The sequence below is a fragment of the Castor canadensis genome, chromosome 2 (genome assembly GCF_047511655.1).
Source record: "Castor canadensis chromosome 2, mCasCan1.hap1v2, whole genome shotgun sequence".
Taxonomy (NCBI): domain Eukaryota; kingdom Metazoa; phylum Chordata; class Mammalia; order Rodentia; family Castoridae; genus Castor; species Castor canadensis.
The window spans coordinates 137361772-137385405 of record NC_133387.1 but is presented as its reverse complement, the minus strand read 5'-3'; the positions used below and the strand labels follow the sequence as shown (position 1 = coordinate 137385405).

General features: G+C 37.5%; 1 protein-coding gene across 1 annotated transcript in view; it reads right to left on the bottom strand.

The window, feature by feature from the left end:
* Positions 1-23634, bottom strand: part of Sema6d (semaphorin 6D) — a 577504-nt gene that overhangs the window by 290108 nt on the left and 263762 nt on the right. The window contains exon 3 of the mRNA XM_074065875.1: positions 20310-20380. The gene's annotated coding sequence lies outside the window, so the exon portion shown is untranslated. The remainder of the gene's footprint in view (positions 1-20309; positions 20381-23634) is intronic.

Here is a 23634-nt window from a genome sequence, read left to right as displayed (position 1 = left end):
TCATTGTAGGTATATAGAAAGGATACTGATTTTTGTAAATTGATTTTGTATCCTGCTATTTTGCTAAAGCTGTTTATGATGTCTAGGAGTTTTTTGGTAGGGTTTTTCTGGGTCTTTTAGTTATAAGATCATGTCATCTGCAAATAAGGAGAGTTTGACTTCTTCCTTTTCTGTTTGAGTTGCTTTTATTTCTTGTTCCTATCTTATTGTTCTGGCTAGGAATTTCAAGACTATGTTGAAAAAAAAGTGGAGAGAGTGGACACCTTTGTTTCATTCCTGACTTTAAGGGAAATATTTTCAGTTTTAATGTTTTCAGTTTTTCCCCATTTTGTGTGATATAGGCTATAGGCTTGTCATATATAGCCTTTATTAAATTGAGGTACATTCCTTCTATTCTTAGTTTCATCAGAACTTTCATCATGAAAGGATGTTGAATTTTGTTGAAGGCTTTTTCTGTGTCTATTGAGATGATCATGTGGTTTTTGTCTTTGCTTCTATTCATATGCTATAGTGCATTTAATGATTTGCCTATGTTGAACCATTCCTTCATCCCTGGAATAAAACCAACCTGATCATGGTGTATGATCTTTTTGATATGTTGTTGAGTTAATTTGCCAGTATTTTATTAAGGACTTTTGCATCTAAGCTCATTAAAGAGATTGGTCTCTAATTCTTTTTTTTTTTTTTATCCTTGTTTGACTTGGGGATGAGTGTAATACTGGCTTCATAGAATGATTTTCTGCCACTGTCTTTGAATGCCCTCTCTTCTGTGTTTCTTCTCTACTTATAAGGGCCCTTGTCATTGGTGTTAGTGTCTTCCTAGGTAAACAAGAACAATCTCAACTCAGGATTCTTTAACTGAACCTGCAAGTTCGTTATTTAGTCCTGCAAAGACTTTTCTCCTAAATAAGATTACATTCTCAGGTGCCAGGAATCAGAACATGGACTTATCTTTTGGCAGCCTGAAATTCAATCCAGTTGACAATACCTCCATGCTTAAATCCTTCAATTACCCTCTACTGTTTTAGGGTAAAATACGAATTCTTTCAAATAGCCAACTTGATCCTAAGGCTGTGAACCCATCCATTTCTCAGTCTCCTCCATTCACACATAAGTCCTTTTCCACACTCACAGTCTTTGCACCTTGTTTCCTTTGCCATAGATGCTCTTCATCCATGGCTTCAATCTTTTCTCAAATCACAGGTTTTTTGATTCTCAAAAAATAAATTCTAGTGTTGCCCTATACGTTTAAATACTATAAATCTACATTCATTACAACACTATTTTCAGAAAAAGAGTAGATAAACATCTAATATTATATATATAATGTGGAATTTGATGCAATTATTTTTCTAAAAAATGACTAAATATGTGTACTGATATGAAAGATCTTCAGGAGCACTGTGCCAACATCAAGTTGAAAATCATATGTATATCACAACTCCCTTTATATTAATAAAAGACCTAAAGTGACATATGTTGTAAAGCTTCATGTATATAGGAAAACACATAAAAAGGAAACCAGAATAATATCTCCTAACTGTTGGCAGGTAGGAGAAAGGCAGAAGAAGTAATGAGAAGCAGAATGGTCTTTCATGTTTCCTCTGGATATTCCTGTACTCTTTCAACAATGTGAAAAGAAAATATTGTAAGGTATTTGTGTAACCAAAAAAGGTCATGATGAAACAATAAAAAAGAAGTAAAAATGGTATGACTGATTCAGAAATGTACAAATAGGCTAGCAGAAGAGAAAAGGTAGAAATAGGTGCAGGTGTATCAAAACTTTAGTATTTGATGGAGGTACCCTTGCAAATCAGCCAGGACAGGGCAACTCTTCAGTAAGTGTTGAGATAAGGGATTGGCTATTTAGTGGTATGGGATGGAGGAAAGCAAATGATAGATTATAGCTTCAAATCTCTCACCAAAACCCAGATGAAGGAAAGAGTAAATACCAAAAGAAAAATTATGAAGAATATGATCAAAGTGCATTATATACATGTATGGAAATGTCATGTTGAGGCTCCTTATGATCATGGACAATTTAATGTGTGCCCAGAAAAAATATTAGAAGGATATTCAGGGTAACATATTATAACACCAGGGTTGAAATAATCTTCATGAGCAATGCAGTAGGTAACTCCTGTGAGACATCGGAGACACTGGCAAGTGGGTGTAAGGCAGCATGCATAAGGATGCTCACTGAAGAATTACAATCGAAATAAGAAAGCTAAATATATTTAAGGATGAGAGAATTAGTTATAGTGTTTACATCTTCACTTTGGCATATTAATCAGCAACCAATAGAATGAAGTAGGCCGAGCACAGTAACTCATGTGTATAATCCCAGGTACCTGGAAGGCAGCAAAAGAGGATCACAGTTTGAGGCCAATCAAGATTAAAAAAAAAAGTGATCAGGACACTATCTCAAAGGACAAGTCAGGTAAACTGGCTCACATCTGTAATCCCAGATACACGGGGGACAGAGGTAGAAGGATCATAGTTCAAGGCTGGCCTAGATAAAAGCATGAGACCCTATCTGAAAAATAACTAATGTAAAAATGGCTGTTGATGTGGTTCAAGTGGTAAAGCACCTGCCTAGCAGGGGTGAGGTCCTGAGTTCAAACCCTAGTACTTCCCCCACCAAAAAAAAAAAAAAAAAAAAAGAATGAAATGGATTCATAGATAATGGCATAGAAAAGATTTTAAGATATCATGCTAAGTAAAGAAAATTATAAAATATACATATAATATAAACTAAGTTATGGTTTTGAAAAAGGAAATCATGCACACACACACACACACACACACATATATATTGAATACATGTAGACATATACGGACACCAATATATCTACATGTATATGCACAGGTATGTACATGCATGACAGATCAACTTTAAATAAGTGAGCAAGGAATGGAACACAAGGAGTGTTTTTTGTGGTGTAACTTTTTTGGAAGGGATGGGGCTGCAGGATGGAGAAATTGCAAAAATCATTTGATTAGCAACATATTTCGGTTTTTTGTTGTTGTTGTTTTGTTTTGTTTTTGTGGTGCTGGAGTTTGAACTCAGGGTTTAGCATTTGCCAGGCAGACATTCTATCACCTGAGCCACAACCCCAGCTCTTTTTGCTTGGGTTATTATTATTATTTTTTTTGGAGATACTGGGGTTTGAACTCAGGGTCTCGTGCTTGCTAGGCAGGAGCTAGCCACTCCACCAGCCCTGCTTTGGTTATTTTAGATAGAATTTCATACTTATGCCTGGGTCAGCCTGGACAATAACCTCTTATTTACACTTCTTGCACAGCTGGGATGACAAGTACCTGTCACCACACACAACTTTTTATTAGTTCAGATGTGGTCTTGTGAGGCCTCAAACTACCATCTTCCTAATCTTTGGCCCCCAAGGAGGTAGGATTACGAGCTTGAGGCACCACAATAGACTCCTCCACTTTTTTTAAGGGAACTCTTCTTGCTATTCTGTATGATTCTTTTGGGGATGTCAGGTTCAGTATGCATTCTCTTGCACAGAACTGGAAAGGATACGACTTAAGAAGGTCCAGTCATTGTTCTTTCCTGAGATTTTATATTTGGAAAATGTGAGAAGCAACATTCTCTTATTGCTAGGAGTGTTGCCAGTCTGATTAAACTATATCTGTCTGGAGTCAGGCTCCCAATCCCTGCCCTCCTGCACTAGGAGGAAATGAGGAGAAAGAAAGAGAGAAAGAGGGGAGGAGAAATAGGGAAAGGAAGAAGGGAGAGAGTGCAACCATTTGAGTCTTGACAGTATCCTCACATTGACTGGTCATGCTTCAAGACTTGCCCTGTCCCTGGATTTCCCAGTTAACTGATCCAATAAATTCACTATTCTTAATTTGATTTGGGTTCTGTCATTTGCAAGTAAAAGTCTTGGTGAACCAAGGTACTTTCTTTTGGACTCTTTGTATTTGTATATAGTTTGGTTATCTTTACAAAAAGTATGGATTCATGTATTCATGTGTTACTTGCATTAAAAGTCACACTTTGACCTAAGTATTTGTTTACATGTTTGTTTAATATTGCTTTGCTCTACTAGACTTAAGGGAAAAGGACACTATCTGCTACATAGTACTCATTCATTAAATATTTACTTAAAATGAATAATGGGTTTTGGGAATGTCAAATCATATGCATACCTTACTGTAGGATTCTTAGGGAACAGCAGGACAACAAAGGCAAGAAGCATGTAAGGGGGAAATTATGAAGAACTTTTTTTAGTTGTATAGTAACTTTGTTGTCAATAGTGGTACAGATTTAGCATATGTGTCACCAGTGAAATCTCTAAAATAAACTTCTGTCCAATAAGATGTACACACTCAGTTATACAGACTGTTCTAAGGTCAGAAAGTCATTAAAATATAGCTGTACTCTACCATGTCTTTGGCCAGTTGGTGAATCTGGCTTCTGCTGGGTGCATCTGAGGCCAAAATGACAGATGTGATTCTTTGGTAGGCCTGTCCTTGTCATTTTTATGCATATCCAGCTGTCTGGCAATGTTGCACTTGAGCTCATAACGACAATGGGTGAGAGGCTGTCTCATACTTGGCACAGATCCACTAGAAGGAGCTCAAAGCATGCAGTTGGGGAGTTCAATACCATTTCCCCAATAGAAAGCAACTTTATAAATACAAGACACTTGCTTACAATACGCTCTCACCAACAGCATCCACATAAAAAAATTCAATCTTCATAAAAACCTATGTAAGTGCTTTCATTGTTGTTCTTGCTCGTGATGCACATCTGTTTATTTTCTTGATATTAGTTGCACATTACAAATTCATTCAGTGCACGGATGGGAAATATTAGTGGGAACATTGACTGCAGCTGTCCTTTTCATACTCTGATATTGTTTGAAACACTGCCTTGTATACTTTTTTCTTGTTTTAACTAAAAACAAGTTCTTATGCCTGGTCACAAAGTATAAACAACCCCATTTTCCCAGTAGACATGTTTCTGGACATCAGCAGATTTTGTCTTTATTAGATACAGTGTACATTTCCTCTAGCCATTCACCTTACCTGGACCTGCTTCCCTAAATCAGTTCCCTCCAAAGAGGTGCTCTGATAATCTCATCCTTTCATTATCTACACAAACCCTGTCCAACAGCATAGACTCGAAATAAGCAATGCTATTGGCTCTGTGGACTGAATCTTGCTAGCTTTTTCTGGAAAATAATAGTGCCTTTTATCATGTTAACTATGGTCAATGAAAGAGTTCACAAAGTTGGCTGCACTGTAGGGTACTGCGTCATATCCCTGGGCTGTATGAAATGTGCCATCTACCATGACGTCACTGTAGATCAATGTCTTCCACTCTCATAAAACAGTCACAGACTTATTTAAGTTTTCTGCTTTTTTTAACTCTGTGTCATCAGTTCTGGACAGTGGTCAAACTAACCCAATTTAATGACATCATTCTAGAAAGCTGGATATACAGCATAATTGAGCCTGACATAATTCTCTTTGGAATATGTTTTGTGTGACTTTGTTTGGTTCAGATTTTATCAGAATTAAACTAGAGTATTTCACTCTTTGCATGTTTTATCATGTACTTATTCCTGGAGACCTTTATTTTGTGATGGAGTGGTTATGTCTCTATCTGATTATGGTCATCTTGTGTTTATTTCTTCTTCCAAAATATTAGCCACCTTTCCCAAAACAGACCATATCTAGAAACCCTGGTAAACATGAATGTGACCAAAAATATGTCAGCTGATTTCATTCAATGTGACCTCTTACTTCATTGTGGACCTAGAAATATCGATCTCTCCCATGCTTGCCTTGCAGCCCATAATGACTCAGAATTTGACCACATATACGATCATATTCAGTTTAGTTACAGCAACACAAATATGGCTTTTATGTCATCAAGAATTTGATGAATCTATATTTTCGGTTGCATAAAAGTTACAGTTATATAAGTTCCAATTTTAAGTGTTCTCTAAAATGAATATTTATAAGTATTTATAAATCACTAGATTATCCTAAGATGTTTTTGTACAGTGTGATATGCTATAGCAACCCTTGTGCAGTCTTTGAAAAATAAATGAAAAAGGCTTAATAAATAACCTTGCAAATCAATCAACTAGACTTGGGATCTGTCCCACAGGAAATCACATGGCATTCATTCTCTTCACCTCTTCCCACAACTGCACAATTTGAAATTGCTCTTTGAATTGACTATTCTCATGATGGTAATAGAGTTTAGACTGTATTTTTATTTATTGTTTATTATTAAGGAATGGAGAACAGAACTGAAAACACTGAGAATAGACATAGTATAGCTTTTGCTTCCTTCTTAAATGCTATTACGAATTCAGAAATTACTCGGGAGCTTTAAACATGATTGGAATTCATCATTTGCATACTTAGGTCTCCACAGCTTAAGTGACTCTGAGAAGAGAATAAAATATTAAATTCATCAGCTAACTACTAATAGTATTTTATATGCTTGTGAAAAACTTCAACAATATTGGAAATGAAATAATTGAGATCTTAAATTGCTGTGTTGCTTTTGCAACAAAATATTTAATAAAAAGCAAAAGTATCCCTGCACTACTCTTCTTGGTACAAGGATCTCTGATGATGACTGTTACACAGGAAGTGTCCCTAAAGCACCACAGAAGTACCCTTGCATTGTTACCGTTGGTGCAGGAATTTTAATAGTGCTACACAGGAAGTGTCCCTGAATGGCTATTGATGGAGCAGGGATATTTAATGGTGCTACGCAGGAAGTACCTCTGCACTGTTACTGCTGAGATAATGTCAAAGTATACACAATAGGGAATGTTTTCAGCTTGGTGCCAGGCAGAAGATAAGTCTTACTGCCAAAAAGAGACTGAAAATGCTCTTCCTGCTGCCAGAGTATGCTTAGAATGCCTCAAAATGTAGAGAAAATGCTGATTGTGCCAAAAAGAATGGAGAGAGGAGGGAGCCCTCCTGTGTGAGAAGAGTTGCAAGGCCAAGCCATTGCTGAAGCTCACTAGAAAAGCAAGCAGCCAGCAGTTCTGTGAGCGAAACAAAAATGCTACAAAGGTTCAATGTGAAATGTGCTTTACTCTTCTGCCCATAGGAAGCCCAAGAATGTATCAATAAGGGCCTTGAAATCAGAAACCTACATTGTGATATGAAGGGCATTTTCAGCAAAGCAAAGAAGATTCAAGAAATAAGAACAAAAAAAGAGAAGAATTGAGACTGAGGCAGCAAAGACACCATTGTGCCTTGGGTCATGAGAATTATGAGATTTTTCACAAACCTTCTGAGAAAGTCATTAAGATGGAAAACTGAACTCCACTGAACGATATTTATGGTCATCTACAGTGAATGTAGTCCCTTAGTAACTGAATAGCAAAATGCACATGCTGTAATTCTTTCACTGCAGAGAGTAAGTTTAATAACTCAACAAATCCTTCTGTGGTCTTCAAAAAGCTACAATACCCTTCAAGTATTGACAGAAATTTGAATGGACCACACACTTCCCTATTACAGGTAAGATTGGTGTCTGCAGTGGACAAAATTAAACAGACTGCCATCTCATCCTTTGCAACATGAATCCATCATGAAAGAAATGAGGATACAATGGGCCAAATGTTGTATCCTATTCAACCACTGGAGGGTGCCTGGATTTTTCTTCCCTTTCCTGAAGATAACAAGATCAGTTAAGAGTCAAGACAATCAATCTCTGGTTTCCTAAAAAAGCCCAAGCACATATTTCTATAGTCCGTGGGGGTCTGTGGATATTAAGTTTCTATGACCAGAGGGGGAAAAATGGTCATCAGTATTTCTTACATTGAATAGAGTTATTCTGGAAAATATTCTGACATGAGGTCAAACCGCAAGGATTTATCAATGAATGATCCCAAATTCTCTCCATGTTCCTTGAATTCCCTATCATACTTACCTTGTTATACATTTCTTTCTGTATTATGTTTTTCTACTAATCAACTATATGATTATTTATTGTATCTTTTCTGGTTGTCTCTCTCATTGGAATTTATGCCCAGACAAGAGCAAATATCTATATATACTTATTATCTGATGAATCTCAAGCACCCAACAATATATACTTACTGAAAGCATTGCACGAATAGTTATGAACCCCAATATTTAATCTTCTCCTTAAGAAAACTACATTACCATTGACCTAAACCTAACACATTAATAAATAACAGCATTTTTTTTCACCCAAACAAGGATTCCGCCCTTATTTTTCTATTATATTCCTGGAACAACTCTGTAGTTTCTTAGGTTTCTTTATTTTTTAGTAATTTCGTATTCACCACTCATCTCCTATGTCATGTAATCTTACTAGGAAATCCTACAAATGGCCCCAGCATAATGGCTTCTGTTATGTCATTTCCACATCTTACAGCAAAGTCTCCACCTGTGGTAGCATGTAGGCATCATCGTCCTGCACTTCAAGTTGATTAGTAGGGGTTTCACAGAGGATTGTACTAAGAAGGGTCCTGGTGTCATTTTGAAAACATCCTGTATTTGAACAATGATGCCTGTTGTGAAGCAGTTGATGTTGTCATCTAACCCTTGGTCTAACCCCTTAACAGCTCATATACTTAATGTAGCAAACTCCTTCATGATGCCCAAGTTTTAGCTCTTTCTTCTTCAATATCTTTAATATAAAAGTTTTATAACAATCTTCCTCAAAACTATTTTTGTCATGTTTCTTTCCCCACACTCAATAATTCATAGTGAGTCTCTAGTGTCACCATGTCAAGGCATAACTTTAATCTAAATTCTACACTGATCAATTACAGAACCCCATAATTCCAGAGATTTAATCAATTTCATTTTCTCTGCACAGAACACTTGCTTTAGCCAAAAGATCTGCCTGTTTTCCTTGAATGCTTCACTCAACTCCATCCAAGTCTCCTCACATGATGCTGCATGCTGGCCTTATTTCCTTTGCCAAATGCTTCCCCATTTCCTCTGAAAAATGAAGGTTTCTGTTAGGAACCAGACCTGACAGGTCACACCTTCACCATATCCCTCATCAGGACTCCTATGTTCAGCCTTTATTTTTTTAATGTGGTTTTTTGCGTACAAGTTTATGATAATAAAGAATTGGGGCTGAATTACACATACCATGTGTCACTGCTCTGATCCAGCAGTAGGGGCAGGGTTTAGCATGTAGAGGGAGATAGTTCACACTAATTACAGACTAAGCCAGATAGACCTTTCCTTTGTGCTATGTACACTGCAAACATACTTGGTAATGGAGCTCAACAGACCCATGAGTTAGAGATGACCTGGATTGGCAGTGGCCCGACTTCAGAGCCAGGTGTCTGGAAACTGCAATGGTTGTGAGTTAAAATAGGCTGGTACTCATCAGTGTCCAATTCTTGGAAAAACACAGAAAAGGCTGGTTTGAGACGAGTCATGGGAACTATCCCATTGTAAATAATGGAGCTCAGGTGTCTAAAAAAACCTTAAGAGTTTAAAAAGTTTGCTACTTTCTCAAATCCATCCAAACGCCTTTTCAGATCTGCCAGAGGTACTTACCCTCTTTACACACTTAAGTACGGAGCTACTTTGTAGCTGGAAATGCGGACAGCTGTGGAGTTCAAGATGACAAAGGCCAGACTGACCATAATTTTAGAATCCAAAAACTGGAAGTGTTTTGTGGCTGCTCACCTCAAAAAGGGCTCTCTAAATCTTATCTAAACTGCCCTCAACTACTGGAGACACTCTCCAACCCTCCTAAAAAGCTGTTATGGATCTGAGCCCTTTAAGAGTCATTCAAAATGTGCAGAGCACCTACACAGTGACAGGCATGACTCATGGCTCAGGGAATTTACAGTAGATAGCTCCTTAGGGGGATTTTGAGACTAATAGTGAAGACAGTCCTATAATTAGATAATTTCACTTCAATGATATAGATTCAAGATGAAAGTATGAGCAAAGGGCAATGAGAAAACACAAGGGTGCATTTGTCCCAGCCTGAAAGACTTAAGAGGGACTTTCTGAAAAGATGATATTCAAAGTGGGCCTTTACATTTAAGTAGGAGCTCACTTAGGTGAAGGAAGACAGCAGAAATCTGTTTAATGTATTCTGCTTTCCTTAGAAAAATGCAAAGAGAAGTAAGACAAGTTTCATCTCCTTCAGAATCTAATTGCATTATTGACAGGATTGGGTGGATCTAAGAAAAAATTAATAAGGGTAAAAATATTTTACATAAGAACCTTAGGAGTTCAGAGGCAGAGGCAGGGAGCAAGGATAGAAATTAGGTATAGGTAGGTCAGTTAGTGTGGCATATTAAGTAAATTTTAAAATAAAGGCAGAATTTTAGTATGGAAAAATATTAGGGATGGCATAAACCAAGGAATGGAGATGGGAAAGCTCAAGTGTGCTAATGAAATTGAGATGCAGGATATCTGCAGAATAACAAGGGATGGATTTTAGGTCAAGCTGGATCAGCTGGTAGTCTTGACTGTCAGGATGAGACTGGACTTTATCATGTAGACAATGAAGCACTGGTCTTTGAATGGCACCTTAATATGATCAGAGTTATCCATTAAATAGTGGATACCCATTAGAGAGGAGAAGTAAATCAAATATGATGAAGTCAGGAAGAGGTGGAATTGGGGTAGTTATTCTGGAAGTTTTGCTTTCATTTAGGTGAGAAAAAAACAATGAACACAGCAGTGAGCTAAGAACAAGAAAATGATGAATTCAGGACATGCTGCAGTGTGTACATGACAGAATGGCAAGCTCCATTTGTCTTTAGATGTGTCTTCACTTGGCAGGGAAGGCTTTTTTCTTATCCCTGCACCCCTCTAACTGCAAATGGTCCCTAGACTTAATGCATCATAATCACTCAGTTAAAAAATAACAGAGCTCCCAATATGGTCATCCCAAAGGGATTGGTTTCTAAGTCACTACTCCAAAACTTCAAGTTATTTTGTAGACACAACACAAATCAGATTCCCTCCACCCTCCAGAAGACAATCTCATAGAGTTGTCCTGATGAGATAATAAACAGTATGCAAAAGATAATTTGTTTTATATATTTATTGGCACTACCTTTACATGTGGTTTGAGTATATCCTCCAAAGTTCATATGCTGGGAGCTTGGTTCCCAGTGTGGCAGTGTTGAGGTGATGGGACCTTTAAGAAGTGATGCCTAGTGGAAAGTGATTATGTCATGGGACAAACGACTTCTCAGAACAGATTAATACTGGTCTCCTGAGTTAGTTCTGTTAAGAATAGTTGTTGTAAATTGAGGTCGCTCTACAGACTCACTCCCTTCTGTACATGGTCAGTGTGCTTTCTGTGTTTCTGGCATATAGTGACACAAATAGGTGGGAACTTCACCAGGAAGCTGGCTCCATGTTCTTAAACCTATAGAATTGGGAGATAAATGGACCTTTTTTCTTTATAAAGTACCCAGTATTAGGTATTTTGTTATCTCAACCCAAAATACACTCACAAAATTAGTATTATTAGTGGAGTTCTTGTGCATCAGTCACCACGTACAGGATTCATAAAAAGTCAATCTCAGTAACTAAAGGAAGGATCTTAGTACTGAGGATCATTGTCTGCCTTCATTGAACTTGCATACAGAAATAGGTTAAAGATAGGGCTTTTGTATTAGTTCCTCTGGAGTGGGGACATCAAATGCTTTCATGTTTTGGGTTTTCTACCTAGTCTTATATCTCCTGTGTGTGCTCTCCCCTTTTCTTGTGATCCGAGTCCTACAACATTGCTGCATTTGCCCTAGATCTAAAGTCCACATATGAGGGAGAATATACGATTTTTGGTCTTCTGAACAATAGTAGGAATATTTCTGTATAGCTATCCTTAACTCAACTAGCAAAAACACTTTGTCCTTCTTACTATACTTATGTCTTTTCTTCAACAAAATCAGTCACAAGGGTAGAACGGGACCTGCCTGAAACCAAGGAGGGGAGGGGAAGAAGGGTGTGGGAGGGGGGCAGGGTAGAGAAATGACCCAAACAATGCATGAATGTAATAAAAAAAAAACATATATTACCCCCCTTACTTGGTAATATAATATTAATATATACATGAAGTGACTTTTGACTAAGACCAAGCAGAGCTGAACAACACGGCTCATGTTTTGAAATATGTAGAATGAGTGAAGAAAGGCCTATGTGTTCATCATTCCTTTTACCAATCGTTGTCAAAGTTCTGATGAAGCAAACATGGTTCCTGAAGGCTGATTATCTATCGTTCCAGCTCCTTTCCTTCCACTCCACACCACCTCCATACACGGTTCTTGGTGCTTTTCTTTTATTGCGCAGACTCCATGATTGCTTCATAAAGGTCTAATGTTAGTTTAACCATTCTGCTTAGCATCACGGTTTCTTCATGGTGTTTGTGGGACTTAAAGATGAAACATATGGACAAGAACTTTAAACTCTGTTATTGCCCTTTGTGGACACTTCCAACACGTTAATTGTCTGTTTGCCTTCCTGTAATTACTTTAATTATGTGCCATTAGTGACCACTAATAAGTGCAAGTGCGTTTGATTTTCAGAAGCCTTACTTTCCCAACCCATCTGCAGAATTCTGTCAAAGCCTTCACATGCGGTCAAAATGGAAAGTCAGACAAGCAAGCAGATTCACATTTAACCTTTGGGGCCAAAGTGAAAAATAAAAGATAATTCATGAATGGGGGTAATTGTTTTCCCCTGCTTCTGACACTGACTAGCATTCGCTTTATAGTGGCTACATATATATGCTGTGTGCTCATTTATAAGACAGCAAAAGTTAAAAGGGGTTGAGAAATAAAAGCTACCTAATTGCTGCTATTATCTCAATTCAAGGAGAGAATTGCTGGGTGATATTATAGGATCGAAAAACCATTGAAGATTTTATTGATGGAACACTTTTGCTCTAACTTCAAGCCACAGAAAATGAAGGCCATAATTTTAGTTTTTATGAGCATCTGATTGGGCATTTACATGGAAAGAGCTGAAGTATGAGGAGACTAAGCTAATATTCTCCCTGCCCTAGTGTATCAGATTATATCCCAATATCTCATCCAGAATAGTTTATCCAGTATTGACTTTTGGTTAGCTTTACCAATGAAATCAACTGCAAGCCTGAGAAAATGAATTATATAAAGAATAGTCAGATGCTTGTCACTATGTCACTCAAGCAAAAAAAGGAAGAACAAACAAAACACATAGGCAAAAAGTCAGATTGTGTGGCTATTGATTGGATACTTCCAAAATAATATTCTTACTTATTAAAATATTAAATATGCTAATTTATTTCTAATTACAGAAATATGTGTTCCTCTAAATATAAAATGGTTATTTTAATCCCCAATGACTGGAATTTGTGGTGAGTTTTTTTTCTCTCTGATGAAAATGGGTTATTGCAAGCTATTCTTGACCTTTCTCTGCTGTAAATTAATGGCAACACCTGAGATGCGGCTGACCAGTGTTGGGTATAGAGGATCTCTCTACCTATGGAAGGGCCTTTTCATGTACCTAAAATAAATATCTCCATTCAGGTGAACCCAAGAAGTGATGTCAATGGCACCAGGTGCTTCTCACTACGTATTCTATTCAGGTTATTAGACCAGGACTGATGACATAATTTATGTACAACTTCTGGTACAAGCTGATGTGGTATTTGAAAATGGTCATCTTTTCAAATGACAAACAAAGCACAATTAAAACAAATAATGTGCAATCAATCCCAGGATAAGATACACTTTTTGTGAAACTTTGTAAATATCTAGTTTGTGAACTGAGCCACTTAAATATTAATTTATTTAAGTTTAGTTAAATAAATTAATATCTTGGTGAAAACAAAACATATTCCACATTGTGAAATGTCATAATTCATCAACATTGTTCCCATACCATTACTCTTTAATCAGACAATGTAATCCTTTTAAGTGACTGCTAAGTATTATTCACTCTTCCTTCCTCAAATATTAACATACTTTTTGGATGAAAAATAGATTTACGCTTAAAAATATGACCTGCCCAATTCCTGCCAGGAAAGGAGAGAATAAGTGGTAAGAAAGTGAATAGATCAGAGTGAAGGTAAACTCTAAGAAATGAAACAAAAAAGTCTTTTCCTAGGGTAAATTGGAAGAATTCATGGAAGCAAGAAACTGAATTAATTCAGACAGCATGCTTGGAGTGTGTTAGTTCCACTGTAAACCCCCCATTGTCAGTAATTTCATGTTTCTAAGCTGATTACATGTTTTTCTTAGAGGACACAGGAGCATAAAGAAGGTTGTAAGCGGGGAGAGAAATAGTACATCATTCTAAGCTGTTTCAAGTTCCACCACTGATTTTGTGTTTTGAACCAGAAGATAATATGTATCAAATTCCTACTACAATAGTGAAGTCCACCTCCTTTTATCAAATAAAAGCTATATGTCAAGGTTATAAAGGTCACTTAAAAGTCTCCTTAAATTAAACCTCTAAGTTAGCAAGACAAAACTTTTACAGTTTATGTCTCTAGTAATCTTCTCATGAAATCTATGTTTCAACTAACCACCATGGAGAGTAGAGCTAAATAAATGAAGGAATTAATGAATGAACAAAGTGACAACACAGAGTTATTTCCTGACTCCCTGCCTCTACTTAAGAGTGCCTTAGCTAATTTTTCTGTCTGAAACATACCATATCTCCTACAAGATCCAGGATAGGGGTCATTGCATCCATGTAACAGGTTTCCTCAATAATTCTCTTAGTTTTCATTGCATTCTGTACAACCCCCCTACTACTCACCTGCATTGTCATGAACAACTGAGGTGAAGTGTACCCATGTTCTTCCTTGGTCCCTCCAATGCTGATTCATGAGGCAAGAAATAAATAAAAGAATTTCAAGGAATAGTTAAACTGTTGAAAGGGGAGGGAAATTAAGCAAGGGTAAATTCAAAATATAAGCCCATATTGAAGCTAGGAATCTTATAAAACTTATAGATAGAATCAGTTTAATTTCGTGTTTCCAGACATAATTTAAAACAAAATAATTGAATTCTATGATGACATTAGTTAGAGTGATCTGATATGGGATGCTGTCAACTTTCCTGTCTTTCATTCTCCACCCTCTCCTGAACTTTGTCTATCCTGCAATCCTTTTACCCAGAATTATAAGCTTTCTTACAATGCTTTAAATCATGGACTGAATGTACAGGGCTTTTCAGCTTGTATATAGGTTGCCTACACAAACATATAGCCTGCCAACAAAGGAAGTGATTAAGGATAAATGATAACAAAAATGAAAATCAAATATGCTGCATAAGATTTGCAGCCAGAATGCTTAGGTTTGAATAGTTTAAAAAATATTACATATCACAAGGCTTAGCTGCTCTAGGCCTTCTTTTCTTCATCTGATAAATTGGGAAAATATTTCATAGGGTTGTTATGCAATATGAATGAGATTTACATTTAAGGGACTTAGCATAATGGCTGGCACACAAGCAAAGGTTAAATATATTAATTATGATTACGAATTAGGTATTTTATTGTTTAGGTAAAAAAGAGTCTTTTCATTTATTCAGTAAGCATCAGTTAAATGAACGCTAACTACTTGGCACTTGTGTTAGATTAGGCTCCATTATGCAAGTAACAAATTGACGGTCCCAATCTCAGTAACTTTTTATCAAATAAGATTATTTCTTGCTTATGCTTCATTTCCAACAAAACTGTCAACAGAGATTCTGCTCCACATAGTCACTCATGGATCCAAGTTGATTGAGACGACCTCATCCTGAAGATATGCCATCCACAACCCATAATTTGTAGATTGCCAAAGAATCATGACAGAAATTCATGAAAATTGCATCAGGATTTTCCTCAATGTCTGGAAAGTGACACATGCATCACCTCAATTTACAAGTCATTGTCCAGAATTGGTCACAGTGTCTGCCTAACTGCAAAAAGGCCTAGGAAGAGAGGGGGACAAAAAGACCATTGGAGAATTACTCAAATGAGAGCACTATTTAAAGACAGAATTACTCTTTTTGTCTAAATATTTGATTAAGCAATGAGGAAACATAAATGACTAAGACTAAATGCAACCTGCATAGGTATTAAGTAATTTTAATAAAGTCAGTACTTACTACAGAGATGCTGCATTGAGTGTTTCACCGAAGTCACATAAGACTCTTTGAGAAGATTCAAATTTTAAGATGACATGTTTAAAACTTAATGCCACATGGTTCTTATGTAATAAAGTTTGCATTGCTTAGAAATAAAAAAAAATTGTAGTTTTTTAATGATTATTTCATGGGAAAATTGAGAAGATCTCCAAAGTACTGGGAAAGCATTCTACAACTAATTAAGGCATTTACTCCTCAATCGATGCCTCTAAATTGAAAGAAGAGAGGTTTCTGGCTAAGAGACTCTGACCCCAGTAGTGACAGGATGTGTCCTGTCTTCCTCATGGCTCAGGCAGAACCCTATTACAATCAGCCGTCCACTTCATCTAGACTCAGTTCTCTCCGTGGGCCCCCAAATAAGGTGACAAATGGACAGGAACTAAGCCAAAATTCTTGGCATTCTATTCTGCCTCATGAGCCAAAGGGAAAGGAGGCCACCTTAAGAGGTCCAGCCAGCTAGGAATTAAGCCTTCTCCTTCGTTTCTCTTCCCTTACCCTTGCCAGACAGCCTGTGGACAGCTTTCCAGACTTCCGGCTCTCCTGGCCAGCTGGGAAAGGCATGGCCTTTCCAGATTCCACGAGCTCGCCAACAAGTTTGTTCCCTCCATGTACAAGCCAGAATTGGAGATTACAAAGCTACCATCATGGAATGGTCACAAATAGATACTTTAAGAGACCAAAAAGGAAAGATAGAGTTTCTGGACCAAAGAAAAACAAACAAACAAAAACAAAGATGAGTTTCTAGCAGTGTAGTCATTTTTTCCTCCATAGTTTTCTGATAATCAGAGCAAACCTTTCCCTTCCGGGGAACCCTAGGCAGTTTGTGAAACATGGTTCTGAAATCCGTTCAGAGCCTTATTTCATTAGTTTTATTTTGTAAGAAGGTTTCTTTTTGAGCATTAACCCCAATTCTCCAATGCATGAAAAATTCAAGTTGATACTTTATGAAGAGGCATAAATGTTGGCATCAAATCTCTGTTTTGCATATAGATGTCCTGGGGAATGGTGAGGAAGCAGCTAGAGATGGTCTTTCTTTCAGACTGTTTAATGAGTACCAGGGGACCCGAGCATGGCTATTGGATTCAACCTGTGATGTAGATCTTTCCCAAGTTTGGCCTTGGTGTCTTTTGGCCCTGGGTCTTCCTGGCCCAGCCACAGTCTCTCTGGAGAGATGCTGACTCTGATTTGGCTAGGTATTATCAAAGGTCTACTGGGATCCACAAATCCAATGTCTTATACAGTACTGGTTTTGGACCAGAACCAAAGCCTTCCTTCTATAGCAGCTGAGAAGAAAGACCTGTGAATAGCAAGGTACTGCAAGCTGTGAGGCAGTGTAAGGCCACCATTTCTTCCCATACAGGACTGTCTGACTCCTGTCCCACTGGTCCACATTGCCAAGGTTGTCAACAGGATTAGCAAGGTATTTTTTGCCTTGCTGTTCCTGCAAGCTCCCATGACTCTTGCAGGAACTGGGCACTGTCTAACTTCACTCACAGTTTCAACTGTTAGGTACTAGACAGAGTAAAAATGCACCCATAAGCTCTTTCTCTAGAAAAATGGTTTCACTTACTCTAAGTCTACATAATCATAAGCATCTAGGCAGGTAGTTCTTGGCAGGACAAAAGCACATTCAACTATAAAAGTATTTCAACCTCCTACTTCAGACTGCAGAGATCAGTTTCAATCATTAAATCAACATTTCCCACTTTGTTAACACTTTTAATATCCATTCTTCACCTAGCTCCTGCTATATACATGTGTCTCATTTAATGCTTAAGTTCACTTACTGTATCAATGCTACTGACAAATTTTAGATGAGGCATCTGAAGGTAACAAAAACCAAGACACACAGGTCACAAAGTCAATGTTGCCAAGACTCCAGTCTCTGGCTACAAAACCCAATTCTTTCTACTATATCAAGGCCTTCACATTCCTCCAATATGATCCGGGGCCATTTTGGATGTTTCATTGCTATGAATCAGGTCACATTCTAATACCTTCACTTTCTTTCAGGTTTCTGTCCCCTCCCCACTTTGTTTTGCATATTTGATTTTCATAAAAGATTTCCCTTTAAGATGAGAAAAGTTGGAGCACAGTACATTATACCATTTGGTTCCCTATATCAGACTTCCTGCTTAGGAAAAAAAAAAGCTAACAAAACAATACATAGCTGCCAAGGTATCTTCTAAGGATAAAATTACTCAATGAGCTCGTGTAATTGCCATGATTACCATATTAACTTACTAGGCAATCAAAGATGATATCCTATACTCCCTGTGGTCCTGATTTTTGTCTCATAGGCTAACATATTAATTTAGAAATATGAGAATTACTATATTTCAGACTCTTTTAATATATTTTCTATTTGGAAGAAAATATCAAATTACCCCCATCTTTTGATTTGGAAAGGATGGTCTAACTGACAATTAGGACAACTTGTTTCTAATCCTAATACTGCCAATAGTTAGCTAAGTGACCTGAGGCAAGACATATCATCTCCTTGTGGCAGTTTTTTAAAATCCCATTCATCTTTAACACATTCTGATTTTTATATATAATAGCAGAGATTAGCATGGACAGGATGTTAGAACCTACCCTGGTGTCTATTCCAGTGGCACTTTGGTTCCTTGAAGGATGGGCAAGGTGAAACCAACTGTTGTGGCCTCAAAACTTAGTTGTTTTATGCAGCTCCTCATCAGTTGTAATCACCTTCTGCCTGATGATCCATCTTAGATTTGCTTTTTTCCTTCTTTTTCTTCTTTATCCCTCTCCCTGGCTCCTTTTCTATCTCTGTCTTCTCATGTGTGTACAGGGTATGTGTGCATGTGATTGAGAGAGAGAGAGAACTCTGCACCTCTGAAGGAGGTTGGTATATTTCAAGACTTGTCTTTCTTCCTCCTGATGCACTTTTGTTAACCTTGGATATTATTCACCTGAGACATTCTGTAATAGACACACCTAGCCTCCTTTCTAGGAAGATACCTGATCAAAACAAAGAAGAAAATCAAGTGAGTCACTAACTCCTCCCACTTGGCCCAGCCCCTTCTCTGACTCAGGTCAGATTGCTCTCTACTGACATCTCATGGTGAGCCAGCCTCTGTCTGAGAATTAACCTTTCAGCTGGTGGAGAACTTAACAGAAGTGGACCTAAATCATGATAGGCCACGTGTGTGCTAGAGCAGCAGTCTTTGGAGTAGATTGCTCAGGACACAAAAACTGAAAATACCAAGAAAATTACTGAGTGATTTTTAAATTTAAACATGTATATCAGAACTTGATTTCAAGAAGTAACAATTAAAAGAAAACAAGTTAATAAAAAGATAAAGTCCCATCTCTTTTTTTTTTTTGGCGGTGGGGAGGAGGAAGACTTTTTTTTTATAAAAAAGTACTGGAATCTTGGAGAAACATTTATGGGAATAACAGACTCCAGATGCGCAATGTCAGCAATGCTTTCAAGTCATTGACAGTGAGAGTGTACCAGGGTCCTGTCAGGTGTGTAAAGGTATTCACAGTCACCATGAAGCCCCCCTCAGTCATGCTATACCATGGCACTATACAAATAGGGCTCCTTGCTCCCTTCAATATTCACAAGCAAAGTAGTCACTCATTCCAGCCAGTTAACTGCCTTTCTTTGGCACTTGGTTGCTGCTTCTGTCATTTGGTCATAACCAGGAGTATTTCCCGCTATGGACACCACAGAACTGCTATGTAGACTGCCTGGTAGACATAGCAGATTCATTTGGCTATTGAAACTGTACACTTTACACTGAATAAAATCTGGAAACATCCCATAGCTTTTTATTGTATGGCATACAACAAACTGACCTAGATTTTACTCAGTGTGCTGTAAGTAGTGCTTTTATCATTTATCTTAATTTTCCTCCTATTGTGTTTCTCTAATTTGACAAAGATGGCTTTAAAAAATAATAAAATTTGTATTTTGATCTATATACCAAGATTTCTATACTAAATCAAGGATCCAATCTGAAACATAGTCCAACCTAATTGCTTGGTCAAGCTCATTTAATATCAGTTTGAGACAAAAATCCAGATTGGATTAAGTATCTCCTGAAGAAGAATGAATCTTCCAAATTCAAACAAAATCAAATATTACTACCATCCCATACCAAAGAGAACAATAGTACAAAACCCATGACTTACTGTTAGGAGTCTTGAGTTTCCCTAGGATTCCGGGCTGCAATATGTGACCAAGAGATCTGGGATTCTGCATTCTATAGGACATGGGGGGAAAATAAAGAGAAAGATATTGGGATAGCCACAAATGCAGTGAAAATATGCCATCTGCAGATTGCTAAAGAAAGAGAAAATGAATTGGAATTAAGTTTATAATTCCAGTTTATCCAAGCAATTCCAGGCCTTCAACCAAACATATCTCCTTATGTTTGTCAGTATGTAAGTGGAAAGTCTCGCTCAAGGCCTCAGAAAGCATGGAAGACACTTACTCTAGGTACACAAGACTGTGACAGGTACAACAAAGACATGGGCTGGTGTGACGCCAAGACAAACAGGACCAATGTTATTTCCTTTTGTAATGATTCTGATGAGTTTACAGAAAATGTCCTATCATGTCACAGTGTACTGCTAACCTTTGTTACTCTCTCTTTTAACTAACATGGATGCTGGCAGATAACAAGGTACATCTAGAATTTATTAATAAGCTGTTGTTTGTGTCATATTTATATTTATATGTTTATGCTTACGACATAGCCCAGGAGTTTTCATGTATAGTATTAAGTATTTGCTCATAGAATAATTTTAAATTTAAGAATGAATAAATTGAAAGAAAATCTTAATAAATAAAAGTACTCATTATATACCAGTTTAGGAAAAACCATAAAGACAATAAGAACTGATGGAGTTTGGGTGATACAACATATATAAATAAGAGAGGCAAACACAGACAGGAGATTGGAAGCTACATGAAACTTTTTTGCTGTCATTTTGATTTTTTTTGAGACAGAGACTCCTTATGTAGTCCAGGCTGGCCTCAAACTCAAAATCCTCTGGCCTATGCCTCCCAAACAGAGCTGGGATTACAGGTATGTACCACTATGCCCCGTCACAAAGTAGCTTTGTTTTTTGTTTTTTTTTTTTTTTGCTCTTCTTAATTTTATCTCCAATATCTAGCACAATGAATTGATATTCACTTGATAAATACTTAAACAAATAAATACACAAATAGCTTCTGGAGAATCCAGATGTGTAGATTTATGAGCTTCTGGCAGGCACGGAACAGGGCTTCTCTAGCACAGGTGCTTAATCTTACAGCATCTCTTGAACACTTGTTTAACGTATAACTGAATAAGTTTAAGTGCCCTAATTTAAGAAAATTCCTCAAAAAGAAAAACCAAAAACCTAAAAAGCATTCTGATGCCCTCATTCTACCCCCATACCCCCACCAAAAAATAAATCTCAAAGCATTTGATCCAAAAGTCCAGGTTCAGACGAGGCGGGGAACTCTGCCTGGGATTCTCTGCCTGTAGAGATTTAAAAATAATAATAAATCCAACTACAAGTTGCTCTGTGTTTTATTACACTATGTAGTGTGACAGTTCTCAATAATTTCAGTGATAAAGTACTTCTCCCTACCAGGCAAATAGCTCCCATTGCCCCTTTCTTGGTATAGCAATGGGTTTTACAAAGGCAGGCTATTTCTCTATAGCAGGTATGCTATTATGCTAGTAAGGAATTTGGCAGAGACTCCAAAAGTTCAAGGATGGATGGAAAGGAAAATGTAGGGCTTTTGTACGGACAGCTGTCTAGGGCAACATCCAGAAGGGCTTCCCAGTTTAGTGGAGAGGGTAAGTGGATGCAGTTGAAAGAGGTCTACTCCCTCTGACCTTCGAGTCTACCTTGGTTGCCTCTGGGCCTTGCTCACCTGTCTCTCTTAGATTCCAACATTCACCCACTTAAACTAAGTCCATGAGTCTGGTAATTCTTGCTTTTTACTATTTGCATCCCTGCTGAGCTGGTGATCAAGGGGGGTTTTGCCACTTGTCTATGGACCATTTTATTCTGTGGTTGAATGCATTTGGTAAATGGTTTCTACTATTAACTCAGGACAAATTCTGCTCTCCCCAAAACATCCCTCAAATGATAGAACTCACTTTCACTACTTTTTCAGTAATAAAGAAACATAGGTGTGAGTTTACAGTTTTCCATATAATTTACATTAAGGAGGAAGTTGAAGCTGAGTTCCTTGACTGTACTATAATCCCAATAAAGCAGTCAGATCAAGTGCAGTAAGTGACAAATGTGGGCACAAGCCCGTTATTTACATAAAATGTGCACCAGTCTATGCTTCACCAAACGTTACATAAACCATCTCATCTGACCCTCACAACAACACTGTTAGTATTACTATTTCAGTAGTACAGATGAGGAAAACCACTAAGGTCCATAGAAGCAAAAAGGTTTTCCCAGACCATAGAGCTTGTAGGGGAAGGGGTTCTACCTTGTCTTCTTTCTGTTTCCTGCACCAGGAGGCACATCTACTAAATGGTGCTAATGCTATGGGTTTAGGTTTTATAGAAACACACACCCATGCTGATACAGAACTCTACTGATTTTTCTCTTCACATCCTGGCAGGGAAAGGGAAGAGCCAATGTGCTAATTCCAAGCAAAATGTCATGATATGTAAAAGAGATGTGATCAAGGGAGAGAAACAATGCCGTGCCTATTTCCCATATATTCTGTTCAACTCTTACAAGTTTACCTCTAATTTAACAGCCCCTTATTTTTCCAAACCCTTCTCTTGCTTCTAAATCTACATTTAGTTACATTTTTGAGTCTTTTTTCCCCTATAGACTTGCCAACCTTGGATTTTCAGTCTTCAAATGTTTAATGACAACAGACTGGGGGTAAGGCCTTATGTCAATTTACCTTCTCTAGGTTGCATTTTCTAGCAAGCAGTTAGCATAAATACCAACATGTTTACATCATAATTACTTTAATTCCTTTGGCCCTAACCAGACATGGAGTGTGTCAGTCTCCAATGATTTCAGGAGGTGGGGATGATTACTGGTCCATGATACATAAATTACAATAAGTACTTGGAAACTAGGCACATCACTTAGGAAACAATCCCAGCTTTGCAGCAGGGAGGGCACAAAGCTTTTACACTAATGTGAGCAAATCACAATTTTCTAGGTCTTCAGGTTCTTATTTCTAAAACACACCAAAAATTCTTATCCTTGTGGAAAAAAGGGGAATGCTTGTACTCTCTTGGTGGGGTTGTAAATTGATATAACCATTTAGAAAAACAGTTTGGAGGTTCCTCAAAAATCTAAAAATAGAACTACCTTATGGCCCAACAATCCCATTTCTGGGCATATATATCCAAAAGAATTGAAATCAGTGTCTTGAAAAGATATCTAAATTCCCACATTCATTGCAGTATTATAAACAATGGCCAAGATACCGAAACCATATAAGGGTCTGCTGATACGCTTATATTTACAACAG